Source organism: Sus scrofa, chromosome 7, assembly GCF_000003025.6.
Source record: "Sus scrofa isolate TJ Tabasco breed Duroc chromosome 7, Sscrofa11.1, whole genome shotgun sequence".
In the NCBI taxonomy this organism is placed as follows: domain Eukaryota; kingdom Metazoa; phylum Chordata; class Mammalia; order Artiodactyla; family Suidae; genus Sus; species Sus scrofa.
In genome coordinates, this window is record NC_010449.5 from 13,660,908 (window position 1) to 13,686,250 (window position 25,343).

Below are 25,343 nucleotides of genomic sequence, written 5' to 3' on the forward strand. Positions count from 1 at the left end.
AGAAAAGGAACTAAAGATGGGGTGACAGTCTGCCTGCAATGTTGAAAAAGATGGTACCATTTGTGAAGTGTTTTATCCTTTCACTTTGAAGGATAAAATGAATTAACAAGTTCTCCCAAGTTGCTAGGTGCTACAGGAACTAGAAAGCGGAGCAAAATCACCCCTTTCATAGAGATTCAAGATGCATTTTGAAATTTTCATCAACTTACATCAAATCATTCTGGGTAGAAAGTAGATGGTGTCAGCTTAGATGGAACTGTGAAGTACCCTAAGAACTTTAAAGAGATGTCACGACAACCTAATTCCTTCGTTTCCTAAGAGAGGCAGTGAACAATGAAGTGGCAAACAAATTCCTCAGGTGAGAGATCATTTTTAAATATAACAGATTTATGGATTTCCATAGAGACTGTAACTACTTGAACTTCCTGGAGATGCCGTAACTGGAAAGGAACTTAATGGTGTTATCAGGAAAAACACCCTTCAGACACGATTTTGCTTTTCCTAAAAGCTGTCTGATTTCAGAGGTCATACGAAGGCAAATCAGTGTTACTGCCAGATCAGCTGGGCGGGGGTGGAAGGTGGATGAGAAGAAACTGGATCCTCCAAACTCCGCCGAAGCTTTTTCTAAAGCACAAGGACCAGGAGTTATGCAATTTTCTAGCAGAGACCATGGGGCTGGGAGAGAAAAGGGGGTAGGGGGAACTCACTGTTCAGATCACACCACTACCTTAAAGTTGTAAAACTTTCTAACTGACTATTTTGAGGACTCATTTGATCTTGGTGACAACACAAGGCATTTACAGGGCCAGTATTCCCATTGACACGTGATGGCTTAACCCAAGGGCCTAAGTAATGTGCCAAAACTTTGACAGACTCATACCTAGAAACTAGTTCTCTGGATTCTAAGTCCCGTGTTTTCTCAACTAGTCAACACCTAAATATATTTTCTTTGTTGTTGTTTTGTCTTTTTACAATATATGGAAGTTCCCAGGCTAGGGGTTGAATCAGAGCTGTAGCTGCCAGCCTACGCCACAACCACAGCAACGTGGGATATGAGCCTCACCTGTGACCTACACCATAGCTCACAGCAACCCCAGATCCTTAATCCATTGAGCAAGGCCAGGGATCGAACCCAGGTCCTCATAGATAATAGTTGGGTTGTTTACCACTGAGCCACGACAGGAACTCTCAACACCTAAATATATTTTCAATTAAGAGAGGCCCTTCCTGAAATATCAATGAAACTCACCTATATGCATAATATACTTGCTATTCTTTCATGGGGAAGTACTGGATTCTTGAGGCTTTGTTTTTCATGTTTGGTGTTATGCCTCTATTATTTTTAAAATTGCAAGCCTGAACTATCAGAGAGCCAAAGTGATAGTTCAGTGGCTAGGTTTTTTTCATTTGGTGGTTGGTTGATTTAGTCTGAGGTCAAGAGAGTTAGATTATCCTTTTGGTCTTGACTTACTTTCGTTGCCTTAGACAAATTATACTCTTCTTTCAGATTCTGAGATCTTCCTCTTCCAAAGGCAGATCAAACACTATCTGTATTCATGAAATAGGATCCTGTTGGGTCTTAAGAGAGGGGATATGGCAAAAAAGAATATGATATTCCAACTAACTGAGCCACTGAATACCTACTGAACATTTCATGGTTAGCACCACAACTGAAATAAGAACTCCACGTGACAAATACACCTTGCTAAACATTCACTTCTTGGGAAGACAAAATAAAAGACAAAAGACACAAAACGCTGAATTCTCGAAACTTTTTTATTTATAATGGGAGTAGTATAAGACTAAACAATAGAGAACAATAGAAACTCTATGTGCTATGAGAATAGAAATACTAGAACATCTGAAAAATATTAAATGCTGTTTCTTCTGATGATAACAGTAATACTCAGTCACTGGGGAAAAATACAGAAAAGTATAAAAGTAAAAATAAAAAGCCCTTGTAATCCCATAACCCAGGAATGAGGTAACCACTATTAACATTATGGTGCATTATTCTTGCAGATTTTTTCTATGCTTCTCTCTCTTACCACAGTTCTTTAAATGTGGTTCCCAGACTAAGAGCATCAGTATCTGGAAACTGATTAGAAAAGCAAATCCTTAGGCATCAACTCAGACCTACTGAATAAGAAACTCTATGGAAAAAGAAAAAGAAAAGAAAAGAAACTCTATGGTTGGGACCCAGCAATCTGTATCTTATCAAGGACTACAGATGATTCTGAAGTGTGCCAGTGTTTGAGAACCTCTGACATATGCCACAAACACAAACACATGCACACACGCACATAACTTTCTCTCCCCAAAATGGGGTCATAATATACATATTGTTTAAAATTTTAAAACCGTAATTGGCAACAAGTTTATATTTTGTAAATTACCTAAATATTGCATAAATAGTCTATTGCACATTCTCTGCACAGGTGAAAAATATCACAAAATGGTTCATATAACAAAAGCAATTAAACATCAGAGTCAGCCAGACTAAAACACTGATGGCTGAATAATAAACAAATCAGCCATGTGGGGAATCTAATGAAACCCACTTTTAAAAATTCCTAAGTAGTTTCATAAAGTTTTTTGATCTTTTTTTAAGAAATAAGGAACATCTGTATTAGCTTCTCTGTCCTGTCCGTGAATCTATTTTGGAGCCACTTAGAAATCTGCTTTTGTTTCCAACATTCCAGTGCCAGAAAGTTCCCTGATCCACCAGTCTGTACACACCGGAACTGTCACCCACACACTCTTGACTGTGTCCTCTCCAGCAGGACCAGAGCAGCACCGATTCCCAAAAAGCAATGCCAGCTCTGGAAGCCCGACACAGGCCAGGGGCCTTGACCTGCACCACAGAGTGAGGGTCTGAGCAAGGAGGAAGCCTATGAGAATGCGAAAGTGAGAAAACGGCAGTAGACAACACCAACATCCCATGAAGATTCTGCTGAATTTCACCAAGTTATTTCCCAAGTTTCTGGAACACATACCTTTTGAAAATCTTTCCCAGCCCCATGGAAACCACAATAGAAAATCAGAGTAAAGTTGAGCTTTTTATTTGCTCAAGGTTATCCAAAAATCTAAGCTGGGAAAAAAAAAAAAAAAAAAAACCCTCAATTCATGGTAAGATAAGAATATCTGCAATCTATCATTGTTACCTTATAAAACAGATAATCTTTGTGACCTTGGCACATTGCTGAATTTTTCTGGGCCTCAATTTCCTCTTCTCGAAGAGTGATATGATTGGAGAAAGTGACCCAAAGAGCTGTCGAGTGATGGCAACAAAAGAAACCCAGGGCTGTGTCCTGATAAGAAGATGTTGCAGCATCTCTTAAAGATTTATTGGCTAGCACTCTCTCTCCTCAACAACAAAGACAAGAATACATTCCAACTAGATTCTTCTTTGTGAGAAATTTCACAAGTAGAGCTATACATGGTATGTCAGGCACAGGATGAAAGACATCGTGAAGAAACAGGTACCATGCAGACCGGAGCCAGAGTGCCCAGGCAGGTACCAGCCAAGGGACGTTCACAAATCACCCACCACTGAGCCTCAGCCTCCTCATTCGGAAGACGGGATTAACAGAGTTTCCTGAGGATTAAATGATTATGTAAAGTGCATAAAACCGTTTATATAGGTTTTAGCTATTACGATGATCAATAATATTGTTAATAATATTGGACATTCACAACGGGCAGAGGCTAGGAGGTGGCTATGGTCTGGAAACCTCATTAAAGTGTAACATGTGTGCAAGAAAACAAACTATGTACTTAGGCAAATCGGGATCACCAAAAAGGCAGAGGATGGATGGGTTCAGGTAGGTAAGTATGCTAATCCCACCTAAATCCTAGCAGAGGCTAGCTTCCACATTGTTTACTCCAGCAGTGTCCTTCAAGGCGCAACCTCTCAACTCCCAACTAGAGATCAAAGGTGAAGCAGCTCAGAGGAAAGACCTGAGGCTACAGGTCAGAGGAGAACCTGCGTTCAAATCCTAGCACTTCTACTTCTGAGCTCTCTGGCTCCCAACAAATTGCTTCAACTGAGATTTATGGCCCTGGTCTCACAAAATGATACACTTTCATTTACAAGACTGTTACACACCTGGCACAGGAACAGCCCCATCACAAGTGATCAACGAAATGTTAGTAATAATGTGAAGTCTTTTTTTTTTTTTTTTTGCCTTTTGTCTTTTTAAGGCCACACCCATGGCAAACGGAGGATCCCAGGCTAGGAGTTGAATCCAAGCCGTAGCCACATCTGTGACCTACACCACAGCTCACAGCAATGCCAGATCCTTAAACCCCCGAGTAAGGCCAGGGATTGAACCCACGTTCTCATGGATACTAATCGGGTTCATTAACCACTGAGCCACGACAGGAGTTCCAACGTGAAGTCTTCAAAAGGGAGGAAGTACCTCAAATAAAAGTTCTAGTGAAAGTGCAGTAACTGTGAAGGAGGAAAAACAGTGCATCAGATCATCAACAGTTTTTCTGTTTTGATGCAGGAAAAGTGTGTGTAGACCCGTAGGCACCAGGAGGATGAAAGCAGCCTACGTTAGGCAGAGGACCCAAAGGAGGGAAAGGGCTACGCCAGACCCAGGCCAAGCCACAGAATTCAAGGATTTTCTCAGAGGCTACCCTCCTTGAAAACAAAAACCATGCACAGAACTATTTTTTTTTTGTCTATGGGTTACAAAAACAGTTTGCGGTCTTCTGCTTTCACGTTTCTTCAACGTTTGTTTTGCTTTAATTGCAGGCTTTGTTTCTTTAGAAGTTAACCATATCACCTGTATTAATAATAATAGCAATCTGTAGTACCAGCATCCATTTGCTGGGGTCAAAATTCCTGAAGCCATCGCTCCCCACATCAGGTAACTAGGAAATATAAGACAGAACACATCTCTCACGGATGTTTCCCCATCCGTAATCTGTCCGCCTCTTCTGGCCAGAGAGTGATGTGACGTAAGTTTCATTCATGCAAAGCTCTCTGGTTTGATTCTACAATAAAATCATTTTTGCACGGCTGTTTTCCCTGCAGTAGACAAATGTCATACACAGTTCACAAGAGAAGGGCTCTTGAAAACAATCTCCAGCAGCAAACCCTGGTAACACAAGCACAAAGTAAGGGTAGAAAATGAACGAGACTGGCCACAGGGAGAACTGCTGTAAGAGAATGACAGAAAGGGAACTTCCCGTGAGGCGCAGAGGGTTAAGGATCCAGCATTGCCACAGTTGTGGTGCAGGCTGCAACTGCTGGCACAGGTTCAACCCCTGGCCAGAGAACTTTTACATGCCATGGGTGCAGCCAAAATAAAAAAGACAGAAAGTTAAAAGAAGGAATGGAACCATAATAATTAGGGCCCTGCTCTGAAAATAAAACCACATTGATAATACATTTTAATGTGGAAGAGACGAAAAGTTCTGGTTTTGACTCAGAGCAGATACTTCCTGAAATTATTCACAGTAAAAAAAAAAGGGGGGGGGAGGGATAAAAGAAATGTTATACTCCTCTTGAAAGAGTAATTCAATCAGGTTTTCCAACCTCGTTTTTTACCCTTAGACATTTTAGGTTATTTATATGGCCTTTTAACTGCATGACATGGATAATAAATGGCATCCTTCCCCTGCCTGAAGGAGGGGGATGTTAAAAAAAAAAAAAAAGGCAGAAAATGCCTTCAGTTTTCTTGTATATTAGAATAACTCTTCTACAAAGCAGATTTGTAAGGAAACGACAAATGAAGAGATCAGCAACAACATGAATGATAAAACCCCACAACTGGCCTGTCTAAAGTTCTACTCCAGGTTCCAAAAACATCTCCAGTTGTTCACGTTCTCATACACTGAAGAGAGCGGGCTGAATTGTGATACAGTCAAACAGGAAGAGATTCTATGAAACTTTAAGTCAATCCTCAGCAAGCGGCATGAACAAATCTATAAACTTTACTGAGAGCCGTGCAAACAAGCGTCAGTGACCAACTCTAAGAGCAGTATATCTGCACTGACCCAAGAAGGAGTGAATTAAAGATAATTCACACAAAGCTGATGTCCTACCTGTAACAACTCTATAGTGGAGACTATTAATCACTCTGGAAATTTTTATACCAAGTCTTGATTCCTCCTCTTTTCAGTTTCTATTAAATTTAGACGTTGAAACAGAAATCAAAAATTCTGGATGACCTCACACTGGTTTTGCTGTCAAAAACAATAAACTCTCCAAAGAGAAAACATTTTTGTTGGATTTTTCGACCATTTCCTCACCTCGCTCTCCTCTCCAGATCTCATCAAGTAATCCCATTACAAAAACACAATAAATAACATTTTAAAAAATCATGCTATTTAAACAAGCAGAATAAAAGAAATAAAAAGGTTGGACCCAGTAAAAGACACACAGCCTGTATAGTCTCCTGGATTCTTGGAATAGTGAAAATAATAAAATGAATGGGAAGCAGAAAAGGAGTAGAAATCAGAACAATCAAGCTGGCCATTTAGATTTTACAGTTTATTGATTTCCTGAGTGGGGGGAAATACTGTATTCCTTTCCAATATGAACAGTGTTAGTAAACGGTGTTTCTAGGTATTACTGAAACACAAACTCACAAAACAGAAGCAGTGGTCCAAGTTTTCTTTTCTTGTCTTTTTAGGGTCAGACCTGAGGTATATGGAAGTTCCTAGGCTAGGGGCTGAATTGGAGCCACAGCCACAGCAACACCAGATCTGAGCCTCATCTGCAACCTACATCACAGCTCACGGCAACGTAGGATCCCCAATCCATTGAGCAATGCCAGGTATCAAACTTGCATCCTCATGGATACTAGTCCAATTGGTTTCCACTGTGTCACAACTGGAACACTGGTCCAAGTTTCCTTTTCTTATTTTCTTTCCTTTATTTACAAGATTTTGATTTTTTTCTACTGTAGCTGATTTACCATCGGTTCAAGTTTTCTTGATCCATTTTTACCTTAAACACACAGCATTAGAAATGCCTTTTTTTCCAATGGGAAATACCAACCAGTTCAACCTGCCCACTGAGCTCCTGACTAAAAGCCTGGCCCAGCGGCTTTATAACCACGTTTAGATAAACGGAGTCAGCTCACGGAGTGTCTTTCAGGTCTCACTTTCAGGCTGACTTTTATCTTATGACAATGCAATGTAACCATGGAAACATAGGACCTAGAGTTGTATTTTCTCTTATAAACAAAGAGAGCTGCTTTTTATAACTCAGTTCCATGTAAATTTTGTCATTTGGGGTCAATTTTATGTTTCTAAAGAATGGAGGAAATAAGCACTTAAGTGGAAAAGAATAATAAGAGGAAAAAATTTTAATAAAACCCAGGGCAGATTTTTCTTTGTAATTACACAGGAGGCTATATTTCGCTCACTACTGCCCAATGGCCAGAGGGCGCTAGCCTTCTTCAAATCCTTAAGTGACCCTGGTGAGGGGAGGGAGGCACTCACTAGCAGGTGGTCATGGGAGAAGCCTCAGCCAGCTGTGGACCAGAGACAAGGGAGTCTGAACACTGCCTCGTTCCTAATTTAGGAACCCTGAACTCTCCCCAGGCTACATGCTTCCATGGCTAGAAAGTCAAATAAGATGTTCTGGCAATATCCTAATATCATTAAACACAGACTCCCCGGTAATGTCACAATAAAAAGACAGCATATAAAAAAATGCCCTTGTGCTACCTGCATGTCACAAAACAGAGCCAATGTCCAATGTAGAAACTGACCTAATTTTTAAAAAAAAATTTTTAAAGCGATACACAAATATATCAATCTCCCAGGGATGAGAACGCTCACCTTGCCACCAGGTAAATCCTGAACTGGCTTAGCTGCAACACCTGAAGCAAGTTTCTTTATACTTGGAAATTCGGGTTTCTTATCACTCTAAGGGCAACAGAAACTTCACTTGTTGAACCAAAATGAATATTCAATAAATGAAACTTCATTTTTGGCTATTTTGGTCATTTTCATCATTTGCCTGGGGAAGATGGAGGAGCATTAAAAGGCCGATATGTTACCTGTGGTTCTCCCTCATGGAGGTGGGAGTGCAGGTATTTTTTTTTTCTTGTCTTGTCTGTGCTTTTCCACAGTTCTCAAATTTTCTACAATGAACACTTTAACACCTTAGTAATTTTTTCTTTAATTAGTCACTTTCTAAGTTCCTGTCATGGCTCAGGGGTTAACAAACCCAACTAGGATCCACGAGGATTCGGGTTCGATCCCTGGGCTAAGGATCCTGCGTGGCCATGAGCAGGATGGCCATGAGCAGACGTGGCTTGGATCTCGAGTTGCTGTGGCTGTGGCTGTGGCGTAGGCCAGTGGCTATAGCTTCAATGTGACCCCTAGCCTGGGAACCTCCACACGGTGCAGGTGTGGCCCTAAAAAGATCAAAGGCTAAAATTAAATTAAATTAAATTAAATTAAAATGTCATGATCAGATGCTGAAGAATTATTCTCTTCAGGAAAAAAAAAAAAAAAAAAAAAAGATTCCTGCTTAGCTTCCTCCTGTCCTTGGCAGATAATTCCTGCTAAGGAAAGCCAGTTTGAGGCCCAGAGCAGTAGGAAACAAAAAAACCCTGAGTCCCCAGAGAAATTCAGTGCCACTGACCTCTGGCTCAGCTGCACCTCTGCTGTGGGGGGAGGGGGGTTGCAAGGAAACCCAGGCATACAATCCTGTGGGAAGCTGGGGCCTCAGGGCAACGGACAAACAATCCTCACTAAGTGATCTGGGGATGGGACTGTGCAGAAAAAATTTTTATGCACCCAAGTGATTGTAACATAGCCTGAGATAGAGAATGGTGGTTACCCTAGAAGGTCCATGAACCTCTGAGCACCACGCTCCAGAAGGAGAAACTTCAGTTCTCTCAAAATCCAGAACTCTCTCCCTGATCTATAGAAGAGGGAAGGGGGAGAGGTGGCGACAAGACTGTACCTTGAAAACAAAATTTTTTATCTTCTTCAATGTACATAGGTGTACAACAAAAAACTGACCAGGACTTCCCGTCGTGGTGCAGCAGAAATGAATCCAATTAGGAATCATGAGGTTGCAGGTTTGATCCCTGTCCTTGCTCAGTGGGTTAAGGATCTGGTGTTGCTGTGAGCTGTAGTATAGGTCACAGATGTGTCTCGGATCCTGCGTTGTTGTGACTGTGGCATAGACCAGCAGCTGTAGCTCTGATTGGACCCCTAGCCTGGGAACCTCTATATCCATGGGTGTGGCACTAAAAAGAAAAAAAAAAAAAACTCTGCTAATTTCAAAATTCAAAAGCTGATTTATGGAGTTCCCATTGTGGCTCAGTGGTTAACAAATCCGACTGGTATCCACAAGGGTTCAATCCCTGGCCTCGCTCAGTGGGTTAAGGATTCGGCATTGCTGTGAGCTGTGGTATAGGTTGCAGATACTGCTCAGACCCCAAGTTGCTGTGGCTGTGGTGTAGGCTGGCAGCTACAGCTCCAATTCAACCCCTAGCTTGGGAACCTCCATATGCCGCAGGTGTGGCCCTAAAAAGACAAAAGACAAAAAAAGAAAAGAAAAGAAAAGGTGACTTACACCATACTGATTAGTACAGATGAGGCTTTTAAAAAGATAAATTACTTGTTTCCAAAACGATTCTTGAATAAGGATAAAATCTGATGGTTTACTTGGCTTTAAAGAGATCTGAAAACCACAATAATTCCTACTCCTTAAATCTCATCTCCTTTCATCTTAGTGCACTGAAGCACAGAGGTTGTTTTTAAATGAAAACATAAATTTCCTCCATCCAATGAGAATAACACAGAAGACCCTACACGAACCATTCAAGTGAACACAAATAACTAATAGTGACTTCTTATCACTTACATAAAAGTAAGTGTTGAACTGACACTACCAGTTCATCAGCCATTAGAGGCGAGAGGGTTAGGGAAAAAACTCAGTTTCCCCTTTACTCTTGCAGTCACAGCACTTCTGACACCTAATATGTAGGTTTCCCCACCAAACATTTTTTTTTCTTTTTTTCAGCCACACCCACAGCATGTGGAAGTTCCCAGGCTAGGGGATGAATTGGAGCTGCAGCTGCCAGCATACACCACAGCCACAGCAACGCCAGATCTGAGCCTCATCTTCAACCTATGCTGAAGCTTGCAGCAACGCCAGATCCTTAACCCACAGAGCGAGGCCAGGGATGGAACCCGCATCCTCACAGAGACAATGTCGAGTCCTTAATCTGCTGAGCTACAAAGGGAACTCCTCCTCACCATGCAGTTCTGACACCGTTTGCCTGGACTGAGCATCAGACCCTGCAGTTAAGGGCTCAGTCCCCAAGACTGCCCTGCCCCACCTCAGATACCAGCTACAAGTCCAAGTTATCACCTGTGCTTCTGAACAACCAACTCTAAACCAGAGGTTCCCACCCTCTTCCAGGAGTTCAGTCATTTACTAGAATAGCTTACAGAACTCAGGGAAACACTTAATCATGTGAACTGCTTTTTTTTTTTTTAAATGTAATAAAGGGTATGATAAGCCATATAGATGAACAGGTGCCAGATGGAGAGGTACACAGGGGCAAGTCCACAAAGGTCTTGAGCGTGGCAGCTTCTGTCCCCGTGGAGTTTGGTTGCACCACCCTCCCGGCACACAGACCTTTGTTCACCAACCTGGAAGCCCTCTGAACCCGGGGCTTTTGTTTTTGTATGGAGGCATGATCAATTATTAACTTCATTTCCAATCACCTTTCAGAAGAAGCGGGGAAGGAGCTGAAGATTCCGGGTTTCTAATCATGGTTTAGTCTTTCTGGTGACCAGTCTCCAGCCAGGAGCCCAGAATGAGTCCTCGCATTAGAACAAGAGATGTTCCCATCTCCCAGAAAGTTTCAAGGGATTTAGGAGCTCTGCCTCAGGAACCTGGGCAAAGGCCAATATACATACATCTCTCTTCTTATTTTACATTGCCCTAAACTTTCAGTAAGGTGATGAGGTACCTCCCCACACCCCACTCACCCCCCCCCAACAACATGAGCCTACTTGAGAGGCTTAAACGAATGCACTGTTCTATGCGTCACAGTCCCAAGCAATGTTGTAGGAAGAAAGAGGAGATTAAAAAAAAAGTTGAAGGTACTAAGTGCCAGACCTCGTATTCTACGTATATTGTTTCATTTGAGCCCAGTAATCCCATAATGTCACTGCTATTATCCTAGTTCTTAGATGAGGCTCATGAAAGTTAACATCCTGAAAGTCAGCAAGGCAACAAGCTCAACTGTATTCACGGGTGAAATTAATGAGCAATACTAACATATTTTGTTGTTGTTGTTTTCTTTTTTGGCCGCCCCATAGAGTTCCCAGGTCAGGGATCAGATCTGAGCTACAACTGCGATCTACTACACCGCAATTGCGGCAACACCAGATCCTATAACCCACTGCAGCCAGTGGAGGTCAAACATGTGTCCCAGTGCTGCAGAGATGCCGCCAATCCTGCTGCACCACGGCAGGAACTCGTGTTTTTAAAAACATCATTCATTTTGACATACGTGGTAGGATTTCTAGGGAGCAGATTTACGTGTGCTACATTTAAATGTGTTTTCAATCCCTCAGGAGGGGAAAAACGGACAGTGACAACCTGCAAGTTTGTTAGGGGAAAAATAAAGGGAGCCAGATTCCACATTGGTCACCAACAATCTAAAGTCAAGACCAGCCATTAGAAAGAAGTCTCTAGTAGTCCCAAGAGTTGCTATTGCCAGCTGGTCCTAAATCCTGGTGAAAGCACACTCTCAGCCTGGATCATTCCCAAGGTAGCAGTGATTTCTAACCACTTTACTCCTTCATCCTTGTAGATGTTTCTTCCTGTATCTGCTGAGTGTAGTTTGCAAGAGCTGATTCCATAGCTCTGAAGACAGAGCACGTCTATTTGGGTTGTTTGGGATACGTGTCCAAAGGTCTCTTGATACAGTTATGGGACACAAAGGTGGCTTTTAAGTGGAGAACTGGGGCCATCTATTTAGCCTTTTGATAAGTGAAGTGAGAGAATTCTAGAAAAGGATTCAGCACCTCAAGCATCAATGTTCATTTGACTACTTTTTTTTTCTTTTTAGGGCCACACCCGCAGCATATGGAAGTTCCCATGCTAGGGTCAAATCCTAGCTGTAGCTGCCAGCCTACACCAGAGCCATAGCAATGCGGGATCCAAGCCACATCTGTGACAACGTCCCTGAGCAAGGCCAGGGATTGAACCCACATGCTCATGGATACTAGTCAGGTTCTAGGAGGGAACTCCTCATTTGACTATTAGTTGTACAAGTAAGAATGCACAAGAAGCTGTCCTGCTTTTAAACAAATGGCAATCCAGTTAGGAAGTAGGGTGCCTGACACACAGTAGGTGCTCAACAAAGACTGCTGAAGGAAGGAAAAGTAATAAAACAAGCATACCAAAAAGGGTAAAATAACATAAAATGTGACCAATGCAAGAAAGGCATGAAGTGCTCTGAAAGTTTGGAGGGTGGAGACCCTGCTCCCAGCAGAAGAGATGGTGAGGGTCTTCGTGAAGATGGAACAAGCACCCGGGCCCTGTCCACCCTTTCGCCTGGTGAAGAATAGGACCCACTCTATCACAGCAACCTTGAAACATATGCTTATGACTTGATCTAAAGCAAATTTCATTCAAAGAATAAAGAAGCACAAAATGCAATATCTTTCCCTCTGGAAATTTAGCAACTAAGTCTCACTAAAATGTCAGAAAGGAGTATCTCAGTTTTCTAAGCTATAATGGAGTCAATATGATACTTACAAATTTCTTTCTTCTATCTCCTTGCCATTATCTTGGAATTGAAAGTCTTTAGAATCTAACTTCTATGGCGGCTACGTCTTTCACCAGCAAAGAAAAGGTGGTGTTTCAATAGGTGGGATGTTCTCAAAGTCAATTTTTATTTACTCATTCTGTAAAACCAGTTCGATTTAGTCAACCACTCACATGAAATTTTATAGTCTTGCATGTCAAAAACCCCATGATGATAAAGAGTCATTTAACTCTAATACATATGCAATTGCTATGCAAGCCAGTTGGCACAAATTCCCTCTCAAGACCTCCATTATTTGTTTCAATAGAATAAAAATTCAAAGAGAAACAAATTTAAATCTTAGAAAAACTCTATAAAGTGCTCTAGGATGCTTTTCCCCTCCCCGCCTCATGCATCTGCTACATATTAACACACTAAAACAACAGAAGAGATCTATAAACATTTCCTGCAAGGAAGACATAAGACACTCTGGTGCATGTCTTAGTAACAGATGTTTTAGTACATCTGAAATCCAATATTCAGCAAAGCCGTGATGATATACTTCATCACAAAGAAATATAAGTTAAACGTGATTTGTGTTTCTTTATAATAGTTTCTCTTTCTCAAGGGCAATTTAGCAGAAACCTATCATTCAACTCTTGCTAAGAGTCTAATCATGTGAAACAGAAATGAATTTCACAGAGGCTGTACTAGAATGCTACACACACTCAGAGAATCAGAATACTAGCAATGATGGAATCCGACCTCATGTCACATGTATGTCATTATCCCAGGTCAGCATGGCTAGTCAATGGCAGGCTGGACCAGAGCCCAAGTTTCTGGATTGCCCACTGTAACAAATACACATGCACAATAACTGTTGCAGCCAGAGCTTTTCTGGTGAGGATACAATGACTTCTGTTAAACAAAGAAGTCCTAACCAAAGCACAGTTTGAGTTTCCCAGTAGATAGGCAAGGGAAAAATGGATGGTTCATATATACTTTTTCCTCCACTAAGCTTTTAATTATTGTTATCATTTTGTGTTTGTTTCAAAGAGGGGTTTAAAAGTCTGGGGGACTTGGTATCTGACAGGTTGGTATAATATCTTTATTCATGGTAGAGATGACTCTTCATAACGTAATTGTGATATTTATTACTCACTTCTTTTACTAGGCTAAGTAACTGCTGTTTGATTTGGTTATAGTTTAGTAGAGATCACTGGGAATAGTAATTAACAAAGACAATAACAACAAAAGTCAACAGGACTAAACTCACTGCGTCCAGCACTGTTTCTAAGAGCTCCACATATATTGACTCCTTTAATCTTTCAACACTAAGGTCTTTGCTAAGTGAAGAAACAGAAGGGCAAAGAAGGTTATGCAGTTGGTAAGTGACAAGCCAGAGAATCTTCCAGTATTCCACTAAGATATCTGGATATAACACTGGGGCAGAAAACAGACAAAACGTATTGCACGATTTTTTTTTTCAGCTGCGCCCAGTGCATATGGAAGGTCCCAGACCAGGGATAGAACCCGCACCACAGCAGCAATCCAAGCTGCTGTAGTGACAACACTGGACCCTAAACCTGCTGCACCACAAGAGCACTCCTGTACATTTTTTAAAAAAAAATTCAATTCCTGCTGCCATCACCATTCAGAACGGTGTTTCTTAAACTTGAATGTACATACAAATTACCTGGGAACCTTATTAAAACACAGGTTTTGATTCACTAAACCTGGGGTTGCAGGCTGAGATTCTACATTTCTAAAAAGCATCACCCTGAGTAATGAGAGATTAGAGCACTGAAATTATGTGCTTATGAAGAAAGCACTACTGTGTACCTGATTTTATATATGGGAGGAAAATACTGTTAGTGAACCTAAGATTCAACCTAACTAGGATGAAAAATCAATCATATATGAAGTTCCCATTATAGTTCAGTGGTAACAAACCTGACTAGTATCCATGAAGACGCAGGTTCGCAGGTTCAATCCCTGGCCTCGCTCAGTGGGTTAAGGATCTGGCATTGCCATGAGCTGTGGCTTAGGAGGCAGATGTGGCTTGTGTCTGGTGTTGCTGTGTCTGTGGTGTAGGCCGGCAGCTGCAGCTCTGACTGTACCCCTGGCCTGGGAACTTCCAAAGCTGTGGGTACAGCCCTAAAAAGACAAGGACCAAAAAAAAAGAATCAATCCTATATAGAGCCCACTTTATCTTTCCAATGATTGTTACCATTCTTTCAAGATGAACCAGCAGGTAAGCAAAAGCATCCATGGCTCCTTACCAGACACAGATGACATGTTTTCAGAAGCCAATCTCACAGGAGGGACATGTGTAAAATGCAGCTGAAGGCAGGACTGGGAGTGATGGCTACCTAATTAACTTGATGTAAAACAGATTATTTACATTTCCAGTCCTACAAAGGTTTTTTTTCCCCTATAACAAAATTCCCTGTAGTTAGAGGGTTTTGTGACAAGTTTTTTATTGGTTAGGATTAACATATGTGATTCTAAATCATCAAAGAAGCTCTAATTGGTCTTTGAAGGATGGAATCCATTCTGCTACCCAAATATATTGCTCTCCTAGAACCCATTATGAAGCTGGTTTGCTCTTACCTGGATTTCAGATTAGCCTGGTGCCATGAACTCTGGCTTAATTATGTTTTTAAAAAGAGGGAAGTCAATGACATTCAAATCTCAAATAAAAGATCTTTGACCTTCTGGGGAAACTCTAATTAACTAAAGCATCTTAGTTGTTGTTTTCAGGCTTAATTGTGTCTCCTTCAAATTCTTCCGTTCAACACAGTACCCCCAGTATCTCAGGACTAGATTTGAAGGTGAGGTCTTTTTTTTTTTTTTTTTTTTTTTTGCCATTTCTTGGGCCGCTCCAGCGGCATATGGAGGTTTCCAGGCTAGGGGTCTAATCGGAGCTGTAGCCGCCGGCCTACGCCAGAGCCACAGCAACTCGGGATCCAAGCCAGTGACTGCAACCTACACCACAGCTCACGGCAACACCGGATCCTTAACCCGCTGAGCAGGGACCGAACCTGCAACCTCATGGTTCCTAGTCGGATTCGTTAACCACTGCTCCACGACAGGAACTCCCGAAGGGGAGGTCTTTAAGTTACAATGAAGTCATTAGAGTGGCCCCTAAGCCATTATGACTGATGTCCTTACAAGGAAAGGAGACACAGACACACACAGGGACGATCACGTGAAGACACAGGAGAAGATGGCCATCTATAAGTCAGGGAGAGAGACCTCAGAAGAAGTCAACCCTATCTACACCTTAATTTCAGACTTCTATCCTCCAGAACTGTAAGAAAATAAAGTTCTGTTATTTCAGCCACCCAGTCTATGGTACTTTGTTATGGTAGCCCTAGAAAACTGATACATTCGCTTTTTGCTTTGATTCTCACTCAGAGTGAAATACACCAGAAACTCACTATACTCCCTTTATGTATGATTCACAAACAGATGGGTTGTATGTTATCCACTGTGAACCTTATTCATGAAAACACTGGGGTACAGGGAGGCCCATGGTGAGAATCAGAAGGCCTTGCCATAGATACCAAATGACTCGTTTTCTTCCTACTCAACAGTGAAAGGTATTCTAGATCAATATGCATATTTCTATTCACTGATATTTAGACTATGCCACCAGCAAAACAATCTGCAGCCCACCTGGATTTAAATTTTGGTGGTATCATTTAATTAGCTGTATCGTCTCCAAATCCGAGGCCCATCCATCTCTAAAATGGGTGCTTACTTCATAGAGTTATGGTAAAGATGAAACGAGATAACATATTTCAGAATAGACAGTGGCTGACCAGCTCTTCCAGTAACATGCTGGATTCCTATTAGCCCTGGTTATTCAATTAATAGAACACAGTCAAAGCTCTCATCTCTTAAGGACTTGCTTCAGCAGAGGACAGTAAGTTTAAAAAGTAGACTAAAGCAAAGAATCATAAAAATTTATCCTAGTACTTGCAAACATTTTACATTAATTTATATCCTATGTTCATTTATTCACCAATTTTTGGTGTGAGGCAAAGGTCATTTCTTTGAAAATGGTCTGCTAAATGGAGTTCTGGTTGTTTTTTCTATGTAAACTATACCATGATGTATCATCAATTTTTGCCTTCTATTTCTTGAAAGATAATCAAGAACCGAAAGAGCTCTCAAATACAATCTGGGTGCAGAAGCTTCCTATATTTTTATAATCCCTGATCCTTCCTGTACTCAGTTCAACTGCAATATTTTTTTTTAGCGCAGCATTTCTCAAAGTTAGCATGCTTCAGAATCACCTGGAAAGTCTGAAAAAATGCAGATTTCTGGGCCTTACTCTCAGGGTTTCTGCTTCATCATATCTGTGGCGGGGCCCAAGAATCTGCTTTTTAACAGTCCCCAGAAGATGCTGCTGATCTGGTAACCACATTTTAAGAACCTAGCATCACTGATTCTATCTTTCATAGAACATGCGTCTTTCTGCTTTTGTATTTCACTGCCTTACATAATATTTAACTAAATTCCACAACTTAAGGGCAAATACTACTAATGCTTGGTAGCTTACAGCTCCACTGGGAGGGATGGAAATTCCTGGGGATCCAACTGGAATGTCCATAGACATTCTCTCCACAAGTATCAGTTGATTTGTGTTCCAGAAAGAGTGGGGAGTACCAGTTAATGCAGTGAATTGGTTAAATGGAGTGGAGATCAGTTATGAAAACTTCAGCTGCATTCAGATGAAGCCTACCACTTTCATGCATCCACCTTCAACATACAGGAGAAAAGAGGCATGAGCTACAAATATGTTTTTACCATCATCACATATGTACTAAAGACTTCTTACTACTCAGCATCTCAAGCTATAATAATATTACTATACAGCTGAGCAATTCAGCTTTAATTTGTAGGTATAAAAATTCCCTGTTGAGACTTCACAGGTGAGTCTTTATCACTGCCATCTTCTGAGAAATCATGTGGCAATTTGTGATTCAAGACTCTGTATGACTTTTTTTAAAATCTCACCCTGCTTCTTTCTTAACTTTCTTTGAAAATCTCACCCTGTTTCCTAAAAGTTTCAGCTAATCCACATACACCAGAACCTTGGAGATGCAGACCCAAGAGAGGGGCATTTACTTGTGCCTTTCTGGGTTCAGTGTATCCAAAATCTATTTTCCTTCAACTAAACAACAAACTTACATGCTAGAATATAAATTACTACCCCCTCCCCCACATCCTTTGGCTCTCCAGCTGCACTGGTAAACCAAGACGAGGTTAGCCAATTGTGACAGCTTGTCAGGATCCCATGAAGGAGATTCACTTCCAGTTGCACACATGTGAACCAGGGGCCAAAGGCAAAGAAGCCACTGCCCCAGTCTCACTCTTTCCAAACTGACCCCCCTGTCCAAACCACAGAAGCGCTGGAAGGCAGGAGAAACCCAGGGCCATAACAAAAGACACTAGAAACCCCAGCTCCTTTCTCTTCCAAACTCTAAGGAGAACCCATCTAATTTATTCATAAAATATACGTCTCATGACGTTTGCATTTGGCTTGTTTTATGCTTCTTTCTTATCTTGATCAAAAGAAATGAAAGATATGAGGACTAGAAGGAAAAAAAATGAAACAATATTCTTAGCAAACAATATTACCAACTATAAAGCCCAAAACAACCTCCAAGGGGTATTATGAGATTTTAGCAAGGTTACTGCCTACAAAATCAGTATATACTAAAGTCGATAGCATTTCTAAACTACAACAAAAAGACTCAGAAAATGCAACTTAAAATGACTGCTTGTGGTATATTCACACAAGTGAATCCTACACATTGATGAGAAAGAAGAATCTATAGCTACAAGTGGATGATCACAAAAATAACACTGAGCAAAAGAAGCTGGCTCCAGAAGAACACAGACTCCATGACTGATTGACATAACGTACTTAAAAAGGGCAAACTGACCCATGCTTTTGGAAGTCAGGACAGTGGCAGCCCTTGGGGAATGGCAGTAATGGAGGAGGAACACGAGGATGGCTGCTAGGGAACCTCGAATGTTGTGGGTTTTTATCTGAAAGCTGCTATTTAATTTTAAAATTCAGCAAGCTGTGCATTTACAGAAAGACACATATATTATACACTGCAGTAAAAGGTTTTTTTAAAGATACCACTTACAATTGCAAAATAACAATAGTAATAATAGTTAATAATTAAATACTGAGGTACAAATTTCACAAGAGCTGTGTAAGAACTTTATGAAGATTTTTTTTTTTTTTTTCCTTTTTGGCCATGCCTGTGGCATGTGGAAATTCCCAGGCCAGGGACTGAACCTGCGCCACAGCAGTGACCCAAGCCTCTGCAGTGACAACACTGGAGCCTTAACCCACTGCACCACAAAGGAAATCCAAGAGTTTTTAAATTTAAAATTTCTTTAAAGAAGATCTCGAGGAGTTCCCATCGTGGCGCAGTGGTTAACGAATCCGACTAGGAACCATGAGGTTGTGGGTTCGATCCCTGGCCTTGCTCAGTGGGTTAACGATCCGGCGTTGCCGTGAGCTGTGGTGTAGGTTGCAGACGCGGCTCGGATCCTGCGTTGCTGTGGCTCTGGCGTAGGCCGGTGGCTGCAGCTCCGATTCAACCCCTAGCCTGGGAACCTCCATATGCCGCGGGAGCAGCCCAAGAAATAGCAAAAAGCCAAAAAAAAAAAAAAAAAAAAAAAAAAAAAGATCTCGAAAGATTTACCATATTCTCGGGTTAGGAAATTCAGTGCTATTCTTTCCACGTTGAGCTATAGGCCCAAGGCGATCACAACAGGATTTCTTTTTGCTTATTTTGGAAAGTAAGCCCTTGTCGGTAGCATCATTTAAAATATTTTCTCCTAGTCCATAAGTTTTCTTTTGGTTTTGTTCATTATTTTCTTTGCTGTGTAAAAGCTTATAAGTTTGATTATGTCCCATTTGTTAATTTTGCTTTTATTTCTATTGCCTTAGGAGACTGACCTACAATGCAATTTCTTAATGGAAATCTATAAGGAGGACCAAGCTACCTCTGAAGGAGAGGAAAGCGGGGAAGCTGGCCCTGTGGTTATCAGTAACACACAGGACAGAGTACTCAGGTAGACACACAGAGCCCTGAAACAGAATCAAGAGCTCAGAAAATGATCCTTGGTTATCTGGAAATCTGATATAAGAGAACTGGCATCACATTATGAGTGGGAGAGGCTGGACTATTCAATGCACACTGCTGGGGCAATGGGTTATCTAAAGAGAGAGAAAATTAATCCCTACTTCATACCATATTTAAAAAAATCAATTTCAAGGATTTAAATTGAAGATTTGAATGTGAAATGCAAAACTTTAAAACTGAGAGAAGAAAATACAGAAGAGTATTTTTATGGCACTCAGGTGGTCAAGGACTTTTTAAATAAGAAACAACGATATTAATCTTAAATAAAGATATAGAGTAGATTTGAATATTTTAAAATTAGAATTTCTGATAATTAAAAGCAATTAAAACCAAGTAAAAGGAGTTCCCATTGTGGCACAGTGGTTAACAAATCCGACTAGGAACCATGAGGTTGCAGGTTCGGTCCCTGCCCTTGCTTGGTGGGTTAACGGTCCGGCGTTGCCGTGAGCTGCGGTGTAGGTTGTAGATGGATCCCGTGTTGCTGTGGCTCTGGCGTAGGCCGGTGGCTACAGCTCTGATTCGACCCCTAGTCTGGGAACCTCCATATGCCGTGGGAGCGGCCCAAGAAATAGCAAAAAGACAAAACAAAAAACAAACAAACAAACAAAAAACCAAGTAAAAAACCAAAACCTGGGAAAAAGATCTTTGTATATGACAAAAGAGTAATATGCAGTCTGAAAATAACTCCTAGGAATCAAGTAGAGAAAAACAAACAAAAAAGCAAAGTGGGCAAAAAAATGAGCAAGCACTTTTAAAAGAAAGCAAATTAATAGTCAATAAATATATGAAAAGCTGTTCTTATTAGTTACCAAGGAAGTGCAAATTAAAATCACAATTGAGATAGAATTTCATATGCTCCAGATTAATAAAAATATTTAAGTTGGATATCAAGAAATGTCATTATCACAAGAAGCATCATTATCATATACTAGTGATGATGATATAACCACTTTAGAAAACAATTTTACACATATAAAGTTTAACATGCACATATCCTACAGTTCAGCAACAATGTGCATACAAGCACTGTTCATAAAAGCCCAGACCTGGAAACTTCCCACATGTCCATCAACAACAAAAGGACATTTACACTGTATATGCATACAATGAAATACCTCACAGCAGCAAAAGTGCATGCAGCTACATGCATCAAGATGGATGAATGAACCTCCAAAAACAAGTTGATGGTGGAGAACACTGCACAATGGTACACATTTACCAGTGCTCATCAAACTCTATGCTAAGTGGGTAAATTTTACTGCAAGCAAATTATACCCCAATAAAGCTCTCCCTATCCTGCAAAAGCTGAGAAAATAAAGTGAGGGGGGGGGGAAGTGCCAAGAGTATCATCCCATTTACAAAAAATCAACACCAGACAAACATAAAATCCAACATAGTCAAGTTACAAAGAAAATCAAGAGAAAGAAGACAAATCAGAAGAGTAATTCCCTTTTGGGGGCAATGCAAAGGAACAGAGTTAAGGAAAGTCATGTAAGGGGCTTCATAAGTACAAACTGGGTAGTGACACAAGGTACTTCCATTTTTTCTTAACCATTAAAACCAGAAACATATAAATGATATGCTCTTTTATTATATTTGATCTCAAACTTTTTTACATAAAGAAAATTTAAATTGTTCAGTCGATAACAAATAATTATGGCTAGTTACTTTGTTTTGGTTTTAGGTTCCTCCTTAACTTCAAAGTTTCAAAACTTAATCACATTGAATTTCCTAATTTTGATTATATTCTTCAAAAATGCACCTTTAAATATTAAGAGCTAAAGGGCTATGATATATGTAACCTACTTTCAAACAGTATACAAAAAAATAAATTATATATATATATGTTATGTTATATATCTACAGAGATGTGATAAAGCAAATGCAGCAAAGGCTTAAAGTACAGAACTTGGCTATTCTTGCAACTTGACATTGTTTCAAAATTTTAAAAAAATTTAAACTGTTGTGTAAGGAGAGACTAAAAACACAGCATAGGAAACATCACTAGATACTGAGAACACACTTTTCCTGCCTCTAGCCTATTCTAATCATGTTGGATTATAATGCCTGCTCCCTCCCACTGGTCTCAGACAAAAAGATTCTGGGATGACCAGTCTGAAGCATCAGATACAACACTATGAAAGTGTCCTGGCCTAAAACTGTCATCCAGGAGTGAAGTGGTTCCTTATGACACCAAAAGTGCTGATAATTTGGGAGAAGACAGGGTTGGTTCACAAATTTCTGTTTAAAAAAGTGTACTGCCTTCTTTGAAGAACAAAAAGACAAAAAGACAAATGTCTCCTAACTTCTGAAAACAGTAATGGAAATCAATTCACTCTCTCAAGCGCTGTGGATTTTCTAAAGCAAAGTAAGTTCTGCTGCATAAACACTGAAGGGAGATGCTTTTGTTCCCACACTTGACACGTATTCGATCACAAGTCCTCTTTTACAGTACAGAAGGGCTACGCAGGAGAATATAAGCTCTTTAAAAGCAAAATCCATACTCTAATAGATACCTTTTGACTAATGATAAACAGCCTCTTGCTTACCATATTATATTCAGCATGAATACACAAGTCAATACACAATATGACCTAAGGAAAAATAAGACCAGATGAGATGGGAGTGTACAGCATCTCAAAGGAGGTGCTGAAACTCGCCTGCCGCTATACATCATAGCTCATTAGAAATTTACATTAGCCTCCTCAGGGTCAAAAAGGCACTTTGCATAGAAAAATTTATCATGCCCTGGTTTGCCATAAGGATAAATCTTTTAGGGAAAAGTCACGGGAGTGTGCCATAGCTCACTGATAAGTTAATTACTAGTGCTACAAAGCATGTGACCAACGGCTTTTGGGAAAAGTTCTGCTTAGTATTTATTGTAGTAACCACAAAGGCCTTCCTGCTATGAATTAAAGCCAGCCACAACATTTTAATTCTGGCTACTGAGTGATTAGAGCAAGAACAGGCAGCTGCTGATGTATTTCAGCACTTTGGTAGAAACAACAATGTGACAGTCTGAAGACCTTGGCTCTCTAAATGTATTTTGTTATTACTGCAGTTACAACAGGGAATCAGTTAGGGTGGGAAAAGGAAAATATGCTTCTAAACACAATCATAAAATATATCTGACACCAGTGTTCTTAATTTACTAGAGTTGTGGAAATCTTTGAAACTTTGATGAGAGACATGAATGTTCACTCTTGGAAATGGCACATATAACCATAAACACATCATTTTACATTTAATTTCAGAGGGTCCACTGACCCCAGTTTAAAATGCCCTGCACAACACAGATTATCCTAATACTGGAAGGAAGGAAAGAAGGGCAGAAGGGAAGAAGGGAGGGAGGGAGGAAAGAAAAAAAAGAGTGCCAACTCAAGCCTTTATGCCTAAAGAATGACAAACGGCAAAAGAGGCCAAAACTAAACACAGTTAAGAGATGGCAAATATGCTACTTGTTGCCTTTTAAAATAATCATTATAATGGCTTTTATATTAATAAATCTCACTGATTAACCAAAATGATACATTCCTACAAAATGCAGTCACAGACTTATTTTAGCTAGCGCCCTTCTTCCTAAACAAAGACTTGCACTAAGACAATTATTAATTACAACCAATTTACTGGGCACTTACAATGCCCAAGAGTCTGCTGAAAACAAAAACTACTGACCCAAATAGTTTTCCTAGGATATAGACTGTAGCATACTGCTCTAATTGTTTAACTTAATCCTTGTTCTTTTGTAAATCCTTGTTCAAATGTAAATTACATCTGGCAGAGCGTCTCAGAGCGTGGGGTACTGGATCTTTTCTGATGATCTCTAGAAATACAAAATTACAAATCTCTGCTTCATAATTTACAAGGAAAAGCAGAGCTGTGAGCAAGCTGATTCAATTCTAACATAGCAGAGGGGATTGGAACAAATCTGAGAACAAACTTTACTTCTGATTAGAGAAAACAGAAGATTAAAAATATGATTACTCAAATACATGTGATGTTATGATATAATTTATTAATGGATTACCAAATAAAGCACAGTAATTATGGATTTCCCTTGTCAAATTTACCTTCTTACTTTCCTTAGGGCCAATAGATTGTAGAACATAGGCACACAAACACACATTCCTTTCTTATACCCTATTTTCTGGATGAGTGCACCATGGAATTTTAACAAAAGCATTATTTATTCAACAGTTGAGCATCTGACAAAATTACAAAGCAGTAACTATCTCTCAATCTTAGGAATTTATCTTTATTTCTCTAATAATTCTCAAATACACTTTTAATTGTACGCAACCAAACCCAAAAGAAACATTTAAAAAATACTTAAAGATTAGAAATGCCCCTTAACCATCCACCTAGAAAAACCTCTAATTACAGAAGGACTTTAAAATTTTTGCTAGGTTTTAAATATCTTAAAAGAACAGGAGTTCCCGTCATAGCTCGGCGGAGACGAATCTGACTAGCATCCAAGAGGATGCAGGTTCAATCCCTGGCCTCATTCAGTGGGTTAAGGATCTGGTGTTGCCATGAGGTGCAGGTGTAGGTTGCAGAGACTGCTGGGATCTGGCATTGCTGTGGCTGTGGTGTAGACTGACAGCTGCAGCTCCGACTTGACCCCTAGCCTGGGAATCTACATATGTCACAGGTGTGGCCCTGTGAATGATTAAATACATGAGATCTCACTAACCTGACCCTAAGGAGCTCCTCGCTGCCAACATCCACTCTACATGTCTGCTATATACTTCATTTTTTTAAATAATAAATTTATTGAGGTATAATCCATATACCATGCAATTCACCCATTTAAAATGTACATTTCAGGGAGTTCCCTGGTGGCCTAGTAGCTAAAGGACCTGGCATTGTCAATGTTGTGGCTCAGGTCTAATCCCTGGCCTGGGAACTCCCGCACGCTAGGGGCATGGCCCAAAAAATAAATTTTTAAAAATAACAATAAAAAGGTAAAATGTATATTTCAGTGGGTTTTGGTATATTGAGAGTTGTACAGTCATCACCACAATCACTGGTAGAACATTCTCAACACCCCAAAAAGAAACCCCACACCCACTTGTAGTCTCCTCCATTCCCCCCCACCCCCCGCCTCCCCAGACCTTGACAACCCCTCCCTAGGCTTCTTCAGAAAAACTTTCCTTAGTTTTCATTCTAATGATCTGAGTTTGCATTCTTTTCAGTACTGTATCTTCCTTTACATTATATTTAAGACATTTTCTCAACAGGTAGAATCATTCTGATTCTGACCAAAGTTCAAGTGGCTATTACATGCATCTTTACAAGGACTTTTATACAATTCTTTAAATTCAGAATCACTGAACATGAGAGTCAGGTGAAGCCTTGGGTATGATCTGGTCCAACGTCCTCAATTTACAAACTGGGGCCATTTCTCTAG

At 40.3% G+C, this 25,343-nt stretch overlaps 1 protein-coding gene across 15 annotated transcripts in view; it reads right to left on the bottom strand.

Moving 5' to 3' along the window:
• The window catches only part of KIF13A (kinesin family member 13A), a 218,491-nt gene that overhangs the window by 162,554 nt on the left and 30,594 nt on the right, over positions 1 to 25,343 (bottom strand). The gene's annotated exons all lie outside the window — the stretch shown is intronic.